General features: G+C 39.9%; 1 long non-coding RNA gene across 1 annotated transcript; it reads right to left on the bottom strand.

The window, feature by feature from the left end:
- Positions 1-353: 353 nt before the first annotated feature.
- Positions 354-2,252, bottom strand: LOC119011416. The gene is made up of 2 exons (XR_005072188.1): positions 1,012-2,252; positions 354-813 (listed from the first exon to the last, which is right to left on the bottom strand). It is a non-coding gene; the product is annotated as an uncharacterized LOC119011416 (long non-coding RNA).
- Positions 2,253-24,134: the final 21,882 nt, after the last annotated feature.

A 24,134-nucleotide genomic window follows, 5' to 3' on the forward strand; every position in this document is an offset into this window, starting at 1 on the left:
AATGTGTATATTTTCAACACAACAGGCTTATGGAGTGAGGGGTGTTTTTATTTTCAGAATAACAGGATAAATAGGCTTCCAGATTATTGTAGTTATGGAATAATAGGCCTGCTACAATGGCATGGCACTGTTAAAAATACAACACAATTGAATATGCAAGGATATGTGATGCACTGGCATTGTTTTGTGACAAGGTTTAAAATGAAGACACTCTCCTTGACCATAGACCGATAGGCATTGCTCTCTAGTGTGCTAACTGGATTGTGAATGACCAATGGCGGTCCTAGCTTTCTTGACGCCCTGGGCGAACCTCACCTCCAGCACTCCCCCAAAACAATGGACAGAAAAAACCCTCAAAATAACTTATTTATTAAAGTTAAAGTTGGAAATAATAACAAAATACAGTATATACAATCATAAATACAAATAAGCCAACAACCAAAAGAACTAGTATAATAGAATGAAATATAAATAAAATAGAGAATCTAAATTGCACAAATCCTTCATCACACAGATACAATAACACACTTAAGAGAGCATAATAATTTTACCACACTTTTTACACAAAACACAAAATAAATACCAACCAACATCTTGATATATTTTCCCCACTAACCAATGACTTCTTGAAGTATTGATGGTGGCAACTTCTTCCGTCACTGTCGTTTCTAGGGAATACAAAGTCAGATGGTACCTTACTTGGTCCCCTGGAAACCAGTTGTGTCCGAATTCTCACAGTCAGAACTGAGGGCCAGTTAGTAGGGTCAGTGAACAGAGGCTCATCCTCAGTATGCAATTCTGCTCCAGGCATTTCTAATGGAGAGCACAAGGGTATTAGGATAAACACATTATTCACAGCGTTTATAGTGGTGGAACATCACACATACTAAGTAATAACAACATTGTGACTGTATGTAAAATGCTTTACAGGGATGCACACACACACAGAAAAAAAAAATGCACATTCACACACACAAACACACTCACAGACATGTGTGCACACAAACTCACCTGAAGAGTCGTGTTGGGGAGAAGCAGAGGTAAATGGGTCTCCATCCTCAGGATGGGACAGCATTTGTGGAGACATATGTGTTACTGAGGAGGTAGATGGCTCCTCATCCTGGCTAGTGTCAGAGGGTGTTCCAAAATATTTAAAATACAACATAAATGATCAATGCATGAATAGCACAATTAAATAAACAACGCAACATTTACCAAACAGTATGGGAGCTAGTCATTGTTGTGTTACATACATATTATTAGGGTGAAATTAACAAATAATGGTTAAGTGGTGAAAATGGTTGCTGTTGTCATCCATTATTATAGCCAGCAGTATAGCAAGAGGCTAACAAACATACAAGTTAGTCTATACTAATTAACGTCATTTAATTTCATTACTCAGGAAAAGTAGGTGATATTGCTCCAAATCTTTATCTTTTGCTTGTTTCTCCTCTTCTTCTTTTCTCTTTTTCCTCAACTGGGCACCTGATGGCTTTGACCTCTTCTTATCCATTTGTTTATTTGACACTCAGGAATCAACACATTACCATCCCCGAACACCGTCAACCAAGAGTTAAGCTAAACCAATTCACCTTGTTCTGTAATATATTTCACTTTTTAACCAAACCCCGAAAAATAACATATGTGAAACTATGGGCTTCTATTCACAGTTATTGTTATGACTGAAACGTGCTTTATGTGGTAAGAATTCGTGATTGACTTCATTCTACTATTCTAATTGCATTAGCTGTGCACTATTTTATGAATCCGCTGCGCCCCGCCCCAGTAGGTGAACCTGCCCAGAGGCTCAAGGCTTGCTCCTTTACAGCTATGGAGCCAAAAAGGAGCTCAATGAGAGTTCTCATTTCAGTCTCGTTGTAGTCTTTTTTGGTCTCAAACATTTCTCGTTTGTTTCTCCTAAATTTCCTTAGGAGCAATAGGTGAGACTTGACAGCTAGCGACAGGAGCCTTACTCCAGACATGGCAGAGCTTTATTTGAGCCTTTCGTTGGAGACACAAATGAGCAGTACTGGAGCCATAATTTTACCAGCACTGGGGAGACAAAACTGAGATTTCTCATTCGTTTCTCCTAAAATTCCTTAGGAGCAATAGATGAGACTTGACAGCTAGCAACAGGAGCCTTACTTGAGACATGACAGAGCTTCATTTGAGCTTTTCGTTGGAGACAAAAATGAGCAATACTTGAGCCATAATTTTACCAGGACTAGGAAGACAAAACTGAGATTTCTCATTTGTTTCTCCTAAAACAGTCACCATATTACATGATTTACATTTTACATCTCAAACAGTACTGCTCGAGGCTCAACGGTTTTCGTGACTAATGGACTCAGCAAGCTAGCGCAGTTTCACTCAAAGACAGAAATAATAAACAATAAACAGTGACACAGTGACACAACTCAAATAACATAACATAAACTTGAAATAAAATAAAATAAAATGATATAAAATAAAACCAGAGTTTTAACTACAGTCTCAAACCGTGTTAGCTGTAGGCAGAGTTAGCTGGCGTCCTCTGTTCATTTTAAGAGGCTATTTTGTAGCTATAACATTAGCTTTAAAACTAAGCCCTCTACACACCGTCTAAACTAATCTATGTTACACATTTCGGCTGAGGTCGCTGAATTCCCAGAGGGTTTTATTCTCCCCTATAAGCGGACCACTATAGCTAATACTGCTAATGCTAACAAGTTCATAGTCATAAGGTGGTTTAATGCTAACGTCAGCTAATGTCAGCTAACATCAGCTAACACGCTAACGTTAGCTAACGCTATGATATGCAGACATGTTTTTGCCAAGGGAATCATAACCAACATTAACACTTGCCCTCTAAATGTTCAGTTCACTCAAATTACACTAATAATGTAGCTTACCTTCTTTTTCCATGCCACATGTTAGTTTTGTTTTGTTTTGCAGGAGACGCAAGAGTTGTGACATTCTGAAACTTCATTGAGAGCTTGCTGAGATCTCCTTTGAAACTTGCAGGGAGCCCTAGTTGAGATTTTGTGCACCTGTTTCTCAGGAGAAACAACTGAGAAACAGGAGAAGTCAGCCACAGCTTCACATAGATCGCATAGTTGTCTAGGAGAAATGAATGAGACATGACTGAGATCTCTTTCTCCAACTTTTGTTTCCTGGGTGTCTCCCGCCCCACCCCCCTTCTCCAATAAACGCTGCCTGAGACTTTTTCATTCAGCTTAACTCAACACGAATGAGTCATCTCTACCATTTGATATAGTTGTGCAAAAAATCCACTAGATGGCACTGTGTTTGTGAGCAGTATGCCTTTTCAGCATTCCTTCAAACAGGAAGTGACACAGCGAAAATTCACTCGTCCTTTGATAATGCATATTTGCCGGACTTTCAAAAGTAAGACTATTTTGTCGCCATATTATCATTTCAGATGAGTTGTTACTCAGAATTATGTAACTTAATTCAGCAAAAATAAGTCTTATAAGGGTCAAATAATTTTTTCAAAATGTGCTCTACCACATTGAGTTGTCATGTTATGGTAAAGGTAGAGAAGCTAGCTAATTAGCTAGCTAGCTATAATAAAATTAGCTTTTTACAATGAACAAAAGGGTTAGTGTTGTTAAAATGATTAATTTAATGTCATTCAATTACATATTTAATGAAAAATATTTTATCAATATCATTTTTTCACCATCTCTGTTCTGTATATGGTAAATATCAAGGATAAATTTAATGAATTAACCCTCTGGGGTCTGGGGTATAATTGGCTGTTTTTGACTACTTTTGATTTTACCATTCTATTTCACCTTAAAAACTATTTACTGTGCCTTGTTTGGTGTCATTATTTTAAACACAACCTCACATGTGTGACTGTACAGTTATTTTTTTCATTTTGACATACTGTATTAACACAATGGACCTAAAAATCACCAAAAAAACATAAAATCCAAGTAGGTAAAGTTTTTTCACTGTGAAAACCACAAATATGCTTAACATTTGCATTACTTATCATGCAAATATAAATTGCTGTTTGCTAAATTTGTGCATAAGTTTTTGAAATTTACAAAGTTAAATGTAACTATTTACATTCAAATGCAGGCAATGCCTCAGGCTCAAGGCTCCCTCAGCTCCATCAGCTCAATGACGAGCTGCACTGCCTGCTCCACATTCAGCAGTCTTCTCATTGTTTTGACTCATTAAACAAAAAAACAAACACGCTAAATGTCACAAATCACTAAATGTCACAAATCTCTCAACTCTCAAAACTCACATTAGTGCCATTGCACAGCAGGTCAAAACTCATTTGTGCTGTTGCACGACCACCAAAACCAATTTGTGCTGTTGCATGACCACCAAAAATATTTGCTGTATTTGTTTTATATCATCTTTAAAAATCTACAAAGAAGACCTTACTGCACAGTAGTATAAGTCGTCTGACCATATTCATAACAGTGTCTGTAGAGCTTAGTGGAGGTTTTCTTTTTCTCCGACTGACATTGATAAGTTAAAATTCTAATCAAATCTTGTGTGAAGTTTTGCACCAGCATACGCACACACACACACACTTGATGTGTTTGGAGCCATCAATAGCAGAGAGAGAGAGAGAGCAGAACAAAGGCACCCAAAAAATTCATATTTTTTATTGGTCAAGAAATTGCAGTTAATGTGACTTGTTCTGAGTGTTGTTCTTTAATTATGAACAGACGTCTGAACCGTTTGGTAGAGGACTGTATCTGAAATACTGTAGGGTCTAATTAAAAAAAAATATATATTGATTGTTGCTAATTGAATAAAACATGCAAAGAAATAATTTTTCCTTTGCTTTTTTCTTGGTGCGTACCTTAAAAAGGGTTAAAAGTTTATCTAAAGTTAATGTGAATATTTAGTACTCTGAGTTAGTTAATCAAGTGTCTTTTTGTATCTATCCTGCTTGTATAAAATCCTTCCTTTGTTTGCCTGGATGGTATTTTTTAACTGAACTGCAGTGGTTGGATAATAACAACAAAACGATGAAGTTTGTATTGAAAATACTATAATATTATTTTAACACTTTCTTAAATTTGACAATTTGCATCAATCAAATAAAAAAAAGTTTTGATCACTGTATGTTTAATAACTGTATGTGTTTGCGAGTGTGTGTGTGTGTTTGCGCACAGGCAAATGTGTAAGTTAATGAGAAATACATGAATCCCCCTTGTTAAATTATTTTCACCAAGTCCATCCATATCCCCACCTTTGATGCGATAAACCTCCAGCGTGTCTGTGCCTTCTTTTGCTCCGCAACAGCCAGGAATACATCTGTGTGTACTTGTTGTTAGCCATCTGAGGCCAAGCCTGCTCTCCCTCTATTTCTGCCATTTGCCATTTACACCAGATGGTTATTAATTTCTAGGTGGGATAAGACTGGGAGGAGTCTGCTGGTTCAGCGCTTGCATCAGGGAGGCACATGGCTGGTCTGTATGTTATAATATATGTCCAGGTTAAACAGCCATTTCCTCACATACAAGGTCCTACAATTCACTTTTTTTCAAAAGAATTTAAATGTCTTGGATGCAGGGGAACATGGCTTTCCTTTCTCTCTCTAAAGTTCAAATGTATGCCTCACCAGTTCACAGGTTTGATAGTGTTTTTAAATTCATACATACATAACTAATTCCACGATGGCTGGCACACAGTCAAGTTGTTGGAGGTCACTGAGCAAAAATTCTTGAGGCAGAACAAATTCCTTCATCTACTGAAGCTCACAGCAGCAACTATTGAGCAGTTTCTCTCTTAGTTTATATTCAGTCACGTGCAATTAAATTAAGTTGTCCTTAGTGTGGCTGAAACAAGTATCACTGCTGTTGAAATAAGTTGGAGTACTTCTACCAAGAAATTGAGGATTTAATTCTTTTTTTTATTTGCATTGGAATCAAGTAGTATTACCTGACCACCATGGCAGCTTTCCTCACTTATTTGTATAAAATAAGATAGATACTTTTTAAAGTGTGTAGCTTACACACTCTCTCTCCCTCTTGGTGATTCTTTCTGTTTCTCTCTTCACGCTGACACCACATAGCTCTTCATCAGGTGCTGGCCGTCAGGGCCTCTTGCACTTGCAGACGATTACCTTGTCCCCTGATTGCCACCACGCAGGAGGGGGAGGGTTTTTTCTAACAAATTAGTGAATAAATAGATACCCCACCACCATCGCCACCATTCACCCCCCTCTGCTCCACCACTCCACCCATCCACCCTGTGCCTAATGACGGGGGTTGGGGAGCGGTAATGAAAAACTATACATCACAATCAGCTGGACAGTCCTATTCATGGCTATGCATTATGCTCACTAGTCATAATCATTGCTACTGTGACAGAGGGAGAGATGTGGAGAGAGAGGAGAGAAAGAAACGAGGGAGCAAAAGAAAGGAAGTGCAAAGAGGAGAGTATGATAGAAACAGAGATGGTGTGAAATGGTCTGGAGAGCAGAAGAAATTATGAAATTGTAGGTAGGAAAAGAAGGAAATGGAAGAAGAGTGTGTGAAAGAGCTATGACAGAGAGGAGAAATAGAGGGAATTAAATTTGATCAGGGCAGAATAGGTGTTGGTCTGTTTATATCTTGTCTGTTTTTTAGCATTACCCCAGTAATGAATGCACTGTTCACCAATACACTACTCCAACACTGTAGTACTCACCTGGCAGAGGGACATTATACACTTTTATTATAGTTATGAGATAATAAGGACCAACATCACATAACATATATTAAAGTATAGCTTTTGTGCAATGGTTAAGGGTGTCCTCACATATTCAGTGCTTTGATATTTTGCATCACATGATTTACACCTAATGCCATTGGTCAGGGCCAGTACAGGAGGCATTATGTCCTTTCTCAAATAAGGCAAAATGTGGGGGTTGGTTGGGATGAATGAATGTTGTAGTGCGTCTAATAAAATCTTGATTACTGTCAGGCTGTACACAATCAGATTTGAGGGATGTATGTGAGATTGTGAGATGAGTGAATGATGAAGATGAATTGATGATGATGAATTCTAGTTAGATAAAAAAAAAAGAGATCAACTTGCTTTTTCAATCTGCACTACTCTTATATTTAGAAAGAATTTAGAAATATATACAAGACAAACAACAAATGCCCCAAAAAACCAAGAAACAAAAAGTATTTGCCATAGTATTTGCAATATATAATATGTGTTTCCCACACATAAACTTATTTGTGGCGGTCCGCCACTTCCTCTGCAATGAAACCGGCTGGCCATAACGCCGAACAAAGAGGCAGGCTTTGATGCCAGTTTTTGTCGCAGCTAAGCCGTCTCATTACATCGTCATGTGATGCACTGGGGAGTTTTTTCCCAAAAGCTAATTGTGAAAGACGCATCTGTAATATGTTAATAAAAGCCTCACAAACTCAGTGAAATCACTCGTTTTATTGACAGAATTTGGGCAACTCATTCCAATAAAACTTGGCGAGTCTAGAAGAACTGCCCGATTAAATTTTATCTCCATCCATGTTAGCTTGGTGCTAAACTGGAAGTTAGCTGACTTGTAAGTCTCAAGTGTGCATGCTCGATGGCATGCGCATGCTCAATGTCACCCCAGAGGAGGGGAGCAACTGTCACAATAAAAGTCTAATTCTGTGGGGAACTCTGTATATTTTTATTTTTTTCTTTGTTAAAATATTGTGCTTACAATGTTGTGTTGGCCAGTTTACTCATGCATACTCGATTCATGAGTGCATAGTTAACACTATGCAGTGGGTGGTGTGAACCACAGAATTCTACAAGGCATCTACAGCAATGCTAGAATGCTTTGTGCTTTGCAATGCAGTGATATATAAAATGATAATCACAATATTATGTCAAAATGAATGTTTTTTTCAGCCATTGAACTAAACAAAGTAAAATCCTGACTCCCAAAAAGTTTGGATGCTGTTGAGACAATACATATACTGTTTCACCTCATAATCTTCAGTCATTTTTTGTTTATGTATGCTTATTCTGAATTTTATGCCAGTAACATCTTTCAATAAAGTTGGGAAAGGGGTTGGCAAAGTTTTGGAATGCTCCAAAAACATCAGTTTGGAACATTCCACAGGTAAACAGGTTCATTGGTAACAGCTGACAGTATTACGACCGGGTATGAAAGGAGCATCCACCAAAGGCGCAGTTGTTTAGAGAAAAGGAGGCGGGAAGGTTCACCAGTTTTTGATACACAATAATGACATGATATGAATAATTTTAAATAAATAAACTACAACCTAATAAAACTATTTTGAGGTTAACAGTGTGGTTGCAAACATAGTATTCTTCTTTTATTTACATTTTACAAACTGTCCCAACTTATTTTCAAGCAGGGTGGTAATTGCAGAGAATACGTCCAAAAGGGAAACAAACACAATTAGTCAGACATTTGTACATGTTATGAAGAAACCCCCAATCCCCGCAACTTGTGTTAGATGTGCATCAAAGTTAAACTCCATGCACAGCAAAGACACTTACGTGTCTAATTTTGAATCTGTGACTGTACCCTTTGGTAAAATTAGACCCATTTTTAATGAAGCTGTCTCATTCCAGGTTTAGGCAAATGCTTTGGTGAGTGTAATGTTAATAGTAGAAGCAGACGATTATTTTCCAGCTAGGGGAACGATTTGGTTCCCAGTAGACATCCAAACATTCAGGGACTTGTCCTCCCACTTTTCTTATTTCTACAAGGGACAAGACTTTAAAGCGCAGGACCAGAGGAAGAAGAGATAAGGATGAAGAACACAGACAATAGAGAAAAGACATGAGAGTGTTTTTGACTTTTTTTTATATTTATTTTCTCTTTCAAACATACATACCTACACACACACACACTGTAGACACAAGGTGAGAACTGTTTTTCTGCAGCTCATTAACCAGAATATCTCCACTACATCGGCTTACTTGGCAGCTAGTGCATGCTGAGCATCTTCCACCATCCTCAGGACAGTAAATTGTAGTTTGCGTGTGTGTGTGTGCACTCGTGTGGGTTTGCCAGTGTTTGTTGGAGGTAGGTAGGCAGCTAGCAAGGAGGGGAAGAGAGAAAAGCAGATTGTCGGAGAAAAAAGAATGACAGGCACAAAGTAAGGAAATGACAGAGGGAAGGTAGGCACACATACACACACGTTTACCCAGAATCCTTTGGGGGAGCTTTGTATTAGGACAAAGCTGCGTAATAAAAGTCGGATCACATAATCACTTTGACTACCGCGAAAAAACTAGACTAGCTAAAATACCCAGGGGACAAATAATAAGGTTCCCCTATCAAACATGTTGGGCCCGTCTGTTGCCAGGTGTATGTGTACGAGTGTGTGAGTGTGTGTTTGTGCCACGGTATGAGAGAAAAAAGTGGAAATGTAGAAACATTTATATTTCACACCCACCTATGCCCACACACACACACACACACACACACACACACACACACACACACACACACACACACACACACCTTTCCTCTTTGGTCTGTTTTTATAGACTGGTCGCTTACAAGCCGCCAAATGTCACCGCTGTTGTTAATCCCATACAGCCTGCCTAATGAGACCATACTTCACACACTCGCCTTCAAGGGGCTATCTGTGTGTGCGTCGCTTCACTTAGTATGTATACGTTAACATGTCTATGAGTGGATATGAATGCATGTTTTAAGTGTGTTGTGTGCATGTGTGTGTCACCCCTGACCTTGCCCTCACCCACATCTTATTCCATCTCATTAAATATGTATATCTTATCACATAACCTTCTCACAACTGCTTTTCCCTGTCCCTTTCTCTCCCTCACACACACACGCCAACACACACACACTGAGACCTATTAACATGCTATAAATTTCAGCCATCGACAGGGACGGGGTTGTAGAGAGAGACAGAGAGAAACCCAGAAAAGTAAGACTAGCTTATGGGTTGAGTGTGTAAGCAAGAATAAATGACTGAATATGGGGCATAACGAGTGGAGCAGAGACTATTTTAGGTTGAAAGTCAGGGTGCCTCTTTTCTTTCTCTTTTTCTTCTCCCCATCTTGCTTTTCACTTCTCTCTTACATGTATCTCACTGTCTCTCTCTGTGTCTATGTATAGTGAGTCTTGATCGAATCTGGCCTAATGAGAATGATGTGCTACAGTGATAAAACATGGCAGTGGCCTCCTGTAAAACACGGAGCATCCCTGGCATTAATTATTGACCGTGCTGAGGCGCCGCTGGAGGGGTTTACAAGGGGAGAAAACATTATACGGACCACTAGCATAGTTTATCACCGTCGGACAGTGGATTGTGCTCAGACAAAGTGAACACACGAACACAATGGACTGAGTTTTTTGGGCAATTTGCCTGTAAAGTTTTGAGTTTCTTGAGAAGATCATGAACTTTATGCTTATGCTTCGGTATCTATTATTTTTCTCTGCCATTATGTACAGAACTGACTTACTCACTGTACACTAACTATTTTGGTGTTGCTGCACAAAATAAGGGCAAGATTATTGGTACATTGTACAAGTACATTGCCATGCCAGTACAGTGCTTCTCCAAACTGGGGGCAGACTGACCATCTACTATAGGGAGTACACTGTCGACAGATAATTACCTCATACAACCACATTTCCAGAAAACAAACTACCTGTTTAACCCATAGGCCACCAGAGTAAACATCCCATGGAACACTTATATGAATGGCAATGATCGGGTTGTCATTTTAGTACAATCACATTTTAATGCATTTGTATCCCTTCAACTATACCTGCCATGAGCTACATGTTGATGTCCATCATTCAATTCAAATTCTCGAACATTGCTCCAAATGTAATCACAGGGCTGAGAGTGTACTGTTCAGTCAGTGTAGTCCAACTTCAATCATATTGAAAATAATTATTTCATCTGGTTAATCACCCAGCAATCAAGTTCATCAGATTTTACACATGCACACACACACACACACACACACACACACACACACACACACACACACACACACACACACACACACACACACACACACACACACACACACACACACACACAAAACACACACACACATGCAAACACACTTTGACCAAGGTGACAAGTAGCAGGGGCAAAGCTACGATCGATGGCCAAAAAGGGAATCAGCTCTTATAAATGTGTGTGTGTGTCTGTGTGAAAAGCCAAAGCCAAAACAATGGCCCATCAGATTGAAACTGACTTCACCTTGTATCTTTTGGCCCCGGCTTGCGACAATAGATTGGACAGGAAATCCAATGGTGAGCTGAGAGACAAGGAGAGGAGGAGAGGGGGGTGGAGGAGAACAAGATGAAAACCGATTACTAGTATGCTGTTGTTTTGATGGTGTGTGTGTGTGTGTGTGTGTGTGTGTGTGTGTGTGTGTGTGTGTGTGTGTGTGTGTGTGTGTGTGTGTGCATGCCTTTGCGTGTAAACTAAACACGAAAAGTTACTGTATGTTTCCATAATGCTTGTGGGAAGATGAAGGTTTGCAGGTGTATGTGTTTATGAGTGAAATGTGTTTGGGTGTGTGAATGTGGCGAGTGACCTGGCCCATTTTAATCTGTGGCAGAGAGAAGATGTGGTGAAAACCATTATCACTGTCTCCCTGTCGCAGATAACAGCCCGCTAATCTGTTTGCTGGAGGTATTGAACAAATGCATTTGTGCCACGGACAGACAGGGAGAAAGGGAATGAATGGGGAGATGGGAGCCGCTGTGTGTGTGTGTGTGTATGTGTGTGTGTGTGTGTGTGTGCATGCGCGCTGATGGGGGTGTCGAAGAGGGCTGATGAAAAATGAGAGGATGACTAGGTTGGGAAAACTTCCCTGACAACGGTGGCCTCACAGTGACAACAAGGAAGGAGGAAGAGATGAGGAAAGAAAATGAGTGAGAGGTAAAGACAACGCCAGCTGATGGAGGAAACAAATTGAGGTAATGACAGACACGGATGAAAAGAAATGAGAAAGCGAAAGACTGGATGAAAACACAGGAAAAAGAAAAAAAAGAGTCAATAAAGGTGGTGAGGGAATCATGAGAACAGATGTGCTGGGGGTGACTGATCTGGTCAAGTATTATAGATCATTGGTTACATGGCTTGACCTTGACCGTGATGTAAGTTTGATCGGTCAGTCATTGTCACTGATGTTGTGATGATACTGTCATAGAGACTGGATATGTAGAGCATGGTTTATGTTTTCTCAAAATGGAGTTTTCTCTTTTATAGTCTTGTATTTGTCTGTTTTGTCAGACATGGTTTCAAAGCTTTAAAGTGAAATAGCTTCATTCCAATAAATCACGGTCAAAAGTTGGCCAACAATGATTCACATTAAATCTTAAATTAACAATACTAAAAGCAGTAGTAGAGGGAATTGCAGCATCCATCCATCCATTCATTCATTCATTCATTCATTCATTCATCCATTTTCTTCTGGTTATGTGGGAATTGGAGCTGTTCTTGACCAAATAAAATGTAAGATCCCTTCAGCATGAGGACTGTCACTTTTTAAAAAAAATCAAGATCGAACAAATTTAAAACCTCATCAAACAAGGTTGTACACTTACAGCTGTTCCACTTGTCTGTGGTGCCTCTGCTGGTTCAGTTGGGTGGTAACCCAGCAGATGTGGTTAAAGAGTAAGACAGCTGCCTTTTACAAAGTTGACATCCAGCCTTATCTTTTTTTTTTTTGACTTGACTTTTTGACCCAAAATACTTCCACAGACTGCTTCTTGGGTATTTTGGTGTCATTACTTTCTGCTAAGGACAGTTCTGCTCGTTAATTCCTGAATTTTCCCAGCACAACAATATAACATTAATGTTAGCTTGGTTTAAAAATAGCAGTGTCCCACTGATGGGCCAATAAGGTATACAATAGGTCAAGGTGATATTGGAGTTTTAAAGAGAACAGGTTATTACAGCTTGAATAAATATATTCAGGCTTCCCTATGTGCCAATGAATGTTTGAATAAAAAGTGAAAGCCCTATAAGGACTGGTGTCACTACTCCACGCTCCCTCTGTATGTCTGAGCTCCTCACCATATCTCTAAAGGCCCCCACACACCTCCCAGACTCAAACCAACAGCCAACTGCCTTTATCCGACCACTCTGCAAAAGCACCCTAGCGCCTGATGAAGTTCACCAACCGATTGAACCAAACAGAACAATGTCATTTGCAATAATCTGCTATTTCTATTGTTCCCACAACAAACACTCTACTGAGCCTGGTTTCCTTTCCCCAAAATCCTGTCCATCGATATCACAGACAGGACTGGTACACCCAACATGCACTGGGAATGCATTTGTGGCGTGAATATGGACACAGCTTTCATTTTCATTACAAAAGGACTCAATATCTCAGCATCTCAGCCCTAGTACCCTGTACTTCCAGGGGGGAAACAGTAGTAAGTCTTCTCCAAGTCCAAAAACAGACAAACTGACAAAGAGAGAGGGGAAATCAAGGACTCAGTGGGTGATTAATAGAACACAGGTGAGGTGTGAAAAGGGTGGGAAAACAGACAAAGGGAGGGAATAAGGATTCCAATTAAATAATAAATTACAAACCCAAAACTCAAACAATGATGCGTTATTTGCGGCCAAGATCTAATCCACAAGCAATGGTAGCCTTTTCCAGCACCTTGGGATAAACGTTTCCAGAGAAGTTGAGCAGTGTGATACCCCTTTAACTGGCAAACCCTTCTGACCTGCTTTTTTAAAAAATGGAAACCACCATCGTAGTCTGCAACTCAACAGGTACTGACCCTGACCTCTCGCGATACTGAAGAGGTGTATCAAAACAGTCCAACAATGTCCAGTATGTTCAAACTCGGATTATGTTCCCAGGATTGAATGCAACTAAGACTGGTGACTGAGATATCAGAAAAAAGAACAGCTTAATTGCACTTCTACTTACACTATACTTGCCTGACTAATTTCACTGTAATATTGACTGAGCTGTTTGTCAGTTGATGCTGGTGGTGTAAATGGTTGAGTGGAGGGGTAGTTGAGTGTTGCTGCAAACCCTGGGGCTAGCAGTTAACCTGAGCTCAGAGACCCTCTCCTATGAATCGCTGAAGATTGCAGAGATGTTAAAGAAGAGAAGGGGTGGGGTGCAGTGGGGGTTGTAACACCTTGAGCAGTATGTCAAACACAAGGAAGGACATAGTTCTATATCTGTTTCCTGTTACGTCTTTCCCACCATCTTCCTTTCATTCTACCGTTAACAAATTTTCTTCTTTTTAACATCATATTCCTATTTTCTGGTGAACTGTTTTCCTGTTTGCATCACGTCTTACTCTCTTTCTCTCTATCTGTACATTTCACTTGCCCATGTCATCTCTTAACCCCCACTATCGCTCCGCTCCCTCCCTCCCTGCTCTGCTGAGGCCCTGGGGCACCATCCAACTGCACCGGCTAACCCTTGTATAAGTTTTCCAATTCCAGTTCCTGCTGGATTATGGCATGGTGGTGACGAGGGGACATTTCCTCTCTGATTGTATATTTGATTCAATGGCATGATTATTGGCACATTGTGTGTGTGTGTGTGTGCGCGCGCGTGTGTGTGTGTGTGTGTGTGTGCGTGTGTGCACATGTGTGTGTGCACATGTGTGTGTGCACATGTGTGTGTGTAGATGGAAGAGGTGATGATGTTGAGTGGGGACAGAGACCTTGACCTCACCCAGGGGACAATGGACATTCTTGTGCTTTCTCTCTCTATCTCTATTCGTACACACACATACGTGAATGCTAGACCGATGACATACATGTCTTCCATCCCCCAAAATCCATGCTTGCAAATTGCTGTGCTGAACACACACACGCACACACCCCTCTCCACCCTCTAGCCCTGGGGTTAGGGGCTGTAGATGGCAGACATGGAGATTGGTTTTTAGTTAAATGTCAGTGGAGGTGAAAGTACTGCCCAAAGGCACCTCTCTCTCTCTCTCTCTCTCTCCCTCTCTCTCTCCCTCTCTCGTATATGTGTGTCTCTCACTGTCTTTCTCACTCTCTCTTATGAAAACCTCTGTCTCTCTTTCACCTCCCGTTTCTCTTACATTGTCTCTCTTTATTTCTGTCAACATGGTTTCCTCCAGATAAAGTTCAGCCATCTGTCCAGGCCTGGTCTTAGTCGTATTCCATGTAAAGATTATATTGTTCTAATGTACAGTAAATAAATGGACATATATCATGACTCTGAATGGGTAGAAAACCGGGATAAAGATGATGATATGACAATGCTGTTTTAACAGCTCCTTTCTGTTGCATCGCAAATTACTTGCTGTGGAGTTTTTTGCAGAGAATACAAACAGTTGTGTATCAGTAAGTACTAATCTAAGAAAACTTAATGTGGGTTCAGGTTGCAGCTTACAATTTCTAATGATAATTGGTAAAGAAAATAATCAGTGACTTTTCAGTGATTTTCATCAGCATGGAGTTACAATTTATTCATTATAGGACAGGCTGAATTGATTCAATCAGTTTCAAATCTCATAATTAAACACTACATGTTGTATGAATATTGAGACAGTTTGGTGTGTGATGTGGTGGCAGTTGTCAGAGAGCAAGAGCAAGTGTCGGTTGTGCAGCTCTCCAAGAAATTCCCCATACTTAGGTTTTGGCAACTTCAGATCTCTTAAAGCGGCAGTTATTGATTCATTTCTATTTAAAGTGGATCAAATTAACTTATTTGAAGCAAAAGAGTTGGTTCGTAGTTCTGACAGAATTACTCCATGAATTACATGATATTAATTACAGTTCTATTAAAGGTTCAGTGTATAGGATTGACAATCTTTTTCAGCAAAAAGCTCAGTTTAAGCTACCAGCCCATCACCAAACTGATTACATATACAACTAACTGGTGAACATAGTAGAGCATCTACTGTAGCTGTGTAAACACTGTAAAGTAGATATTGGACTTTTTGTCAGGAAGGCACAAACATAACTTTTGAATGTGTCAGTAGGTATCCGGGTTACACATCCAGGAGATCATTCTTATATGATGTGGATATTGATGACAAATTAATTGACCAGGTAGTTACTTACTTAGTGCCTTTGCAGGCTGTAAAAAGGACAGCTGGCTGCAAGCATGTGGCACAGATTGCATGCTGCCATGGGTGTCAGCATACCAGCTGCTGCTCCTTGTGAACACCCAACCAAAAAGAAAGCTGCTGTGCATCTGTTGCAGCCTGTGGCTTTAACAATGCTGTTACCTTTTACATTTAAAAATAGTCAAAGTGACTGCCTTGGCCTTTTCATTGTTAACAAATATAAACCCAAAGAAGCAGCACAAATATTTGAATCATGTCATCATCAGTTTGTTCCAACCAGTGGAGATTTGACAGCTGGATCATGCCAAAGACTCGGCATGAAAAGCTGCTTCAGAAAGCTGGCATCCTGTCCAGACTGAATATTTGAATATTTGTGTGCAAGTGTGTGTGTGTGGCCTGTCCTGTTAAAACCCAGATGTGTCAATCAGCTTGGGGTGGCAGTTGTCAAACTGGTATTCCTAGCAACGGACCCAGAGGGGTGACACACACACACACACACACACACACACACACACACACACACACACACACACACACACACACACACACACACACACACACAAACTGGTATTCAGAGATCATGTCCTGAAGGGTTGTTATTGTCCTAACATGGGCCGTACGTTGTCCGTCCACCAATCTGATCACACGGACCACTAAACCTCAACACTGCCCGTAACTCTGTGCTTGTGTGTGCTGATTGACAGCTGTCACAAAGTCTGAGAAGCAATAGACCGTATGCACCGTGTTTGTGTTAGTGTGTGATGGATTGAATTTGTGCATATATGTGTGTGCCTCCAGACAGATGAAAAGGTCAGTGTCTGCTGGCTGTATGACTTGGAGCTATACTGGACCCATGTTACACACACACGCTTGCCCAGACGAGAACGCTGATTGCAGCAGATGGTGGTTGTTAAAGTCAGATCATACACACACATGCTCACACCTGCTGGTGTAGAAACACACATAAGTGCCTGGAGTCTCACTAGGCTTCCCCCAAATACATCGTAATGTTGAGAATCCAACACACTTGGAAAGACACGGGCCCATTGTCATGGTATAACATTTGAGCAACACAAGTGAAGCAAAATGGCGTAATAGCTACTGCTTACAGATTCAAATAAAAATAGAGAGGCTTTGTATGCTCATAAAAATACATTAAATTACTTAAATTACATATTAAGAAGCTTTTTCCCTGTAAGTTGGGTATAATCATTTATCCTCTTTCAAGTTATTACTATTGTTAATTACTTTTGAAAAGATGTTTGTGTCAGTAACAGAGACAACAAAAAGCCAATTAAAGCCAATTTGGTTCATATTGATATAAACATTTTAAGTAACACTAAATGTGTGTTTAGTGAAACACAAAGCCATTTTCAAGAACTGAGATCCTAGTGAGCTAACCCAAAACCTGATCAAAAACACAAACGCATTCCTCACTGATATATGGTAGTACGATAGCAGTTCTTAAACGCTCACAAAATGATCTACATGATATGTGGATGTGCATGACCGTCTTTCAAAGCTGCAGAGAATGTGTACATTGATACAAATATTCAATTTTAAACTCTTGAATCTAACAATTTGTGTCTATATATGTACACAAATCATACAGATTTAATCTTGTCACAATTTTACAAACTTGGTTGTCAAAACACGTTTGGTGGGTATGGTTGGCTGTTAGGTGCAGATAAAAACTCTCCAGACGTCAGATGGCACGAATAACACAAGAGGTGACTGCGCATAATACCCACGCACTTGAACCGATACATACTGCACAGATCTGGAGAACAAAAAGAATGTAAAACATCTGACATCGTTTTTTCCTCTGACATGTTTGTATTCCATCATATTAGAAATATGCTGGCCTCACTCTTCTGATACAAAGCACTAAACTATTTCAGAGAATTATTATTACTTCAGGCTCAACTTTGTTCCACTTGCCTCTTTCAAGTGCTGTGTCCATTTGAACCGAGCACCACGGGAGCTGAATGGCAGAGGAGAGCAGCAGAAGCAACAAACGAGCCAATTTGGAGACACAAATGGCCTGGCATAACACTTTCCCATAGTTAAACCCTACAACAATGCACAGAGGTACAGAGCGAATGTGACATTAGTGGTTTTGAGTGTATCCCTGTAGGCCAATATGCCTTCTGTCTGCATATGTGTGTGTGGGTATTGTCGCTGTGAGTACGTTAGACAGTGAATGCCCAAGAAGAAATGTTCATCACTCTAGAAAATCCTCACAAACTGTGTTGCTGCACATGAAAACGAGCATGAATAAGTAATGAATTACTCATTAGCTGTCACTCATTGGACAAGTGGAGTCATTAATGGCAGCACTGATTCATTACACTACTTTCTACATTCTCACTACTTAGACTCTTTCTACTTATTTCTAACTCTCTGAAAATTGAAATCCTAATTGATAACACTACTTTTTTATTGGGGAACAATTATGTGACATTGATACACATGCACACACACACACACACACACACACACACACACACACACACACACACACACACACACACACACACACACACACAAAATGGTATTCAGAGATCATGCCCTGAAGGGTTGTTATTGTCCTAACATGTGCCGTACGTTGTCTGTCCAATTTAAACCCTATTGTCATGGTTTGTAGTTTTTCTATTGTTATAATAACAGCGTACCAATGATTTGTTGTTTGTTTGATATAATTTGGTGGTAATTCTTTATTGCACAGGAAACCTGTGTGCATGTGTTCTTCATGTGCAGATAAATCAGTCAGAAAGATAAACCAAGATATCATTTTGTAACCTGTGATGGATGTTTGCAAAGGTTTAGATAATAATTTAACTGTTTGGCTTAATTTTCTCTTTTAAAAGTGTCTCTAACTAAAGGCCCTGCACCCATGGTCTAGCCACCCCAACCTGATGCTTATGACTGTGAGAATATGCAACTATGCTTGATTGATCCTTCTCTCGCGTAAGGTCCATTCATCCAGAATAAGTGAAAACAGTTTGTTGTTTAGATATAGGAAGCTTGATTTAGAATTATGGTAATTATGGCCATCTGTCACATTTACAGGCAGAGAAATCATTGAATACTCACAAGAAACCAATTCAAAAGCGAGTTTGTGCTAACAATAAAAATATATGGAAAACAAGTTGCTGTGGAACAATTTACATCAACTGAAGACACATGGTGACAGCTTTTAAGAAACAATGAAAAATTATTTCTTAATGACCTTTAAAACCTGTCTGACTGTCCAGCTCAACATGTTTCTTCACTCATCTGCCTGCTTTTTAGTGAAGGTGCAACATCCCTAGATATCTTCAAGTAACGTCTTTAGTATGATGTTTTTATAACTAAAAAGATCACAAAAACAAGACCCTGGTTGAACCAAACTAAAAATTTCCCTTGAAATACCCTATAGTCCAAATCCAGCAAGCCTCACACCCTGACTCCTGGCACCATTGCAGCTGCCTGATAAATGTTTGTCCCTTGTGCTTATAAACAACAATATTTCTCTCGTGCTCACAGACATACACAGACCACACACACACACACACACACACACACACACACAGAGGGGCTCTGCGCTCCATTCTAGGCCACTAATTCCTATTCATTTAAAACAGCCACGAGGGCACAGCGTAGCCTGGCCCAGCCCCAGACACCAGCCATTCATTATTCAGCTGCTTGCTTTATGAATGGCTTACAGGTGGATGCTGCAACAGCAACAGAGCAACACTGCTCGTAAATCACAACACACCTTTTTTTTTTTTTTACTTTTTTTCAACATACAGACCCTGAAGATCCTCATGTGTGTTTGTGTGCGTGTTTGTGTCCCAAACAATGTCGTCAATTTCTCACTATGCACCTTCTCTTGCTGCTGTTTAATTAGTAATGAGGACAAATATTTGTTTGTTCCAACACTGACGGGAGGGAGGGGAAGCGAGAAAAAGACAGTATGAGACAGATAGAGAGAGCGAGAGAGAGAGAGAGAGAGAGAGAGAAAGAAAGAGAGCAAGAATGTGAGAGGAAGACAGAAAGAGAGGGAGACAGAGAGTGAATGGGGGGACTAAATTGGCTTCCCTTCATTGCTGTTTGAAAAAAAACTGTCTGTCTGTTTTCTCTCCATAGGCAACCAATGATAGAGTGTGTGTGTGTGTGTGTGTGTGTGTGTGTGTGTGTGTGTGTGTGTGTGTGTGTGTGTGTGTGTGTGTGTGTGTGTGTGTGTGTGTGTGTGTGCGTGTGTGTGTGTGTGTGTGTGTGTGTGTGTGTGTGTGTGAAGCAACATCTAACCAGAAAGCACAGGGCAGCTGTTTAACATAGTCTTTGGTATAACTAATAGATCACACTGTGTTACATTTGTCAGCGTGACACTTTTCTCCAATATTGAGTTACACTCCAGGGCTTCTTCTTCTCCCTCTCTGTGTTCTTCTTTACACTCCTCTTGCTCTCTCTGTCCTTACCTACTCTTACTAACCTTCACAGTCCTTCTCGGTCTCCCTCTGCAAATCATGACTCAGGCGACAGACAGCAAGGGAGACCAGCCTACCAGAACAATGCACTGGTCTGGTCAAGATGTCGACATCACTCTTATCCACCAACTATGATGGATGACAAGATGAACTGTGGTTGTCTGGGAGTTTTGTCATGTCACACTCCACTCAAGTGCTCCTTTTGAAGAAACACAAGATATTGTCTGTCTGTGTGTATATTCTGTTTATCTCCCTTGTAGCTAAGGGTAAATATACATTTGATGCAAAAGGGGCTTAACTTATCCGCAGGCATCAATACAAATTAAAGGGACATTGCTGTAATACTGGTTTAATCATTCTTGAATAATAAGAGTAGTATCATTCATCAAAATTTAATCAAACATAACTAGAAAATAGATAGAAATTTGGTTATTTTAGACTAAAGAAAAACAAATTAACCATCAAAGAGATGTGGCAGCCTGGTGCTGTCAACCGGCAGTTAGGTTGTCATGATGTTGGACGAAAACACATGAATGCCAGCCTTGATATTGGCACCTTATACCTATATTTGGCATCATCTGTAAAGCTACATTAAACGCTGTTGAACAACACCATTTTACATTACATAGAAAGCTGATACAAAATCCCCTGTTGTGGTGCTGACAGAAGACTATGTTATCTTGACAAACTAATATGCTTATGTCATATTAATAGAAATGATGTTTGTTTATCTCTGAGTATACTTTTCATGATTGTGCTGTGTTCACAATGTAATGATATCATTGTGAAGCACATTGTCATGTCAGGTATATTAATACAGCAGTTCATCATTATGTTAACAGAAAGCATAATTTGGTCAGCCATAATTTCAGTAATATCACTGCTTATTAAGGTAACTTGTGAGTAAACTTAGATGCTCGTATTTTCTGAATTAATTAACATCCTACACGCTGGATTGGAACATAGTGCTGGGCAATAAAACGATAACAATATCTATCGTGACTGACACATGATCAATATCAAAAAAAAATATGTTTGATAGAATGTTAGATAATTCACTGAACTCCATTAGAAAAAATACAGGAAATAACCCGATCCAGAACTGCAAGGCATTCTGGGTGATGTAGGCAGAGAAGGGGCTTTAGCCTTTCGACCTCTCCCGGCCCAGCAAAGGAAGGTTTATGGCATGAACAAACTCACTTGCTCTTTGGTAACCTCGCAGCAACCTGTTGAGTGACATGCACAGTAGCACTTTCCTGTTTCACCATTGTGTCTCATAACTGCTTTAACATAAAAAACAGCATGGAGTGAAAAGAGAAAATGATTGCAACAGCGCAAGAGGAAATTGTGGATAGAAGAGTAAAGGTCATGTCATCAGTTTTGCAGTATTACCAGTATTTTAAGTCCGACAAGAGTCAGACTTATGTTATCTGCAAACTATGCCAGGTTGTCATCCCTACCAAGTCTGACAATATGATGAATTTATTTTACCACCTCAGCTGCATTCATCCGTTGGAGTACAGCAGCGTCAAACAGCCACAGTCATCCACTTCTGCCGGTACAGGTGGAACACCACACAAGCAGCAGCAGACCACCATGGAGAGGTACTTGGCAGCATTGCCATACGACAAAACATCAAAACGTTATAAAGAAATAACGAATGCAGTGGCGTATCATTTAGTGAAGGACTTGTTACCGCTCAGAACAGCTGAGAAGTCTGGATACCATAATGTTATTCCTGTGCTTGACCCCCGTTACATTCTTATTTCAAATAGGTAAAAAAAAAAAATCAATAATTATTGATATCGACTGACATGAAACACGTGGATTGTGATACATTTTTCAGTCATATTGCCCAGCCCTATTGGAACCTTTGATGGGCCCGATGTGGCCTGTTGGCCGCCAGTTAAAATATTCTGTCCACTATGCACTGATCAAAGTCACAGGAAGACTTATTTTGGACCACATTATTTTACTAGACCAATTTTTCAGTTTATTTTCTTTGTGCATTTTAGTGTTTTTGTTCCATGTTCAGCACTGTTTGTGTGTGTGGGCATGCACGCACACATATATACATGGGTGTGTGTGAGATGGTAAGCATTGCAGTCATGATTGATGGGCTTCTCTCTTTCTTCCAGATGCTTCCACTCAGCTCATCTTTCACTGCCAGGCCTTTGATTCTGTTTCCACTCTGTCACTCACTCACAGAAAACACACCTAAACCTCCATGCACACACACACACACACACACACACACACACACACTGATTCTGTTTCCAGTCCGTCAGTCACGCAGATACACACTGAGATATGAAAGCAGTATGTGACAGCGCATCTAACAGCACTCTCAGCAGCCATACACACTCACACACACTCTATGTAGCTCAGTGTTATTTTGTTTTCCCCAACTGACCTTCTTCTCTTGAAGTAAATAGCTTGTTTCAGGCTGTTGTCTTTGCTGTTGTCAGGTATACAGATATATAAAGATTACTTTTGAAATGCTGTCTGTAGACCCTTTCACAAATGAGCTTAGGACAATTCCCAGAGAATTGGACAGATGTTTTGCAGAATTTTGATGATGAGTAGTTTAAGCGCCATGTTCACGTCATGTCTCAGTGTACATTTGAGCAGGAGCGTCGCTAGGAGTGCAAAACATCTGGGGCTTTAGCCTTGAAAAAGTAATCTGATTACTGATTACTCCTTTAAAAAGTACAGCCAGCACAGAGTGTACAACAAACCTTAATATTCTCACCTTTAGCTGGTACGAACTCAAAATAATGACTGTATTTCCAACTAGAAAATGCACCTCTCTCTCCTCCCTCCATTGCTGTTTGTGTTTGTGTCGCTGTGTGGTCTTACACGTGTGTTGTCCTCGTGCTGAAAACAACTTGTCTCTAGAAGAATGCAAAAATATAGATTTTTATTTTTAGAAATTACAAAAATAAGAGTAACGCACAGTGCCAGGAGTAAGTAACTTTAATCTGATTACTGGTTTGGAAATATTAACGCATTAGATTACTCTTTACTGAAAAAAGTGGTCAGATTTGCATTACTGGCATTACTGCCCGCAGTAATGGGCTGTTAAAGATGCGATTTCAATGTAATTTGAAAAAGAAAGGAAGGCCAATCGTAATATTTTAATCACAAATAAAGCTAATGTTCCCTCACTATAGGCCTACTGAGTAATGTTTGTGCTGTGTTTATAGGCTATTAGAGCAGGTAGAACATTCCCTGTTATAATTTCTTCACTTCATTGTCTATCTCCATAAGGCCTACAGTAGGCTTTGTAGGGTATTAAGAGAAAAAAAAATCATCTTTTAACAGAGACTACACACCCAGACTACACCCACTACCACAATTCCGATTTGATTTACCAAGGTGACCATATAGAGGTTGAATTCACGGCGGGACTCCTGAATCTGTGCAAGCAAGCTATCCCTGCTCCTCCTCAGGGGTTGGGAGAGATGATATCTCACTCTCCACGTCTTTTTGCTCTGGCTGTGACTTTTTGTTTCCAAAGACCCTCCGTATATCCATAACAACTAACTACTATAAACCCCTGTATATCCATAATAACTAACTACTATAAACCTCTGTATATCCATAATAACTAACTACTGTAAACCTCTGTATATCCATAA

The sequence above is a fragment of the Acanthopagrus latus genome, chromosome 21 (assembly GCF_904848185.1).
Source record: "Acanthopagrus latus isolate v.2019 chromosome 21, fAcaLat1.1, whole genome shotgun sequence".
Taxonomy (NCBI): Eukaryota; Metazoa; Chordata; class Actinopteri; order Spariformes; family Sparidae; genus Acanthopagrus; species Acanthopagrus latus.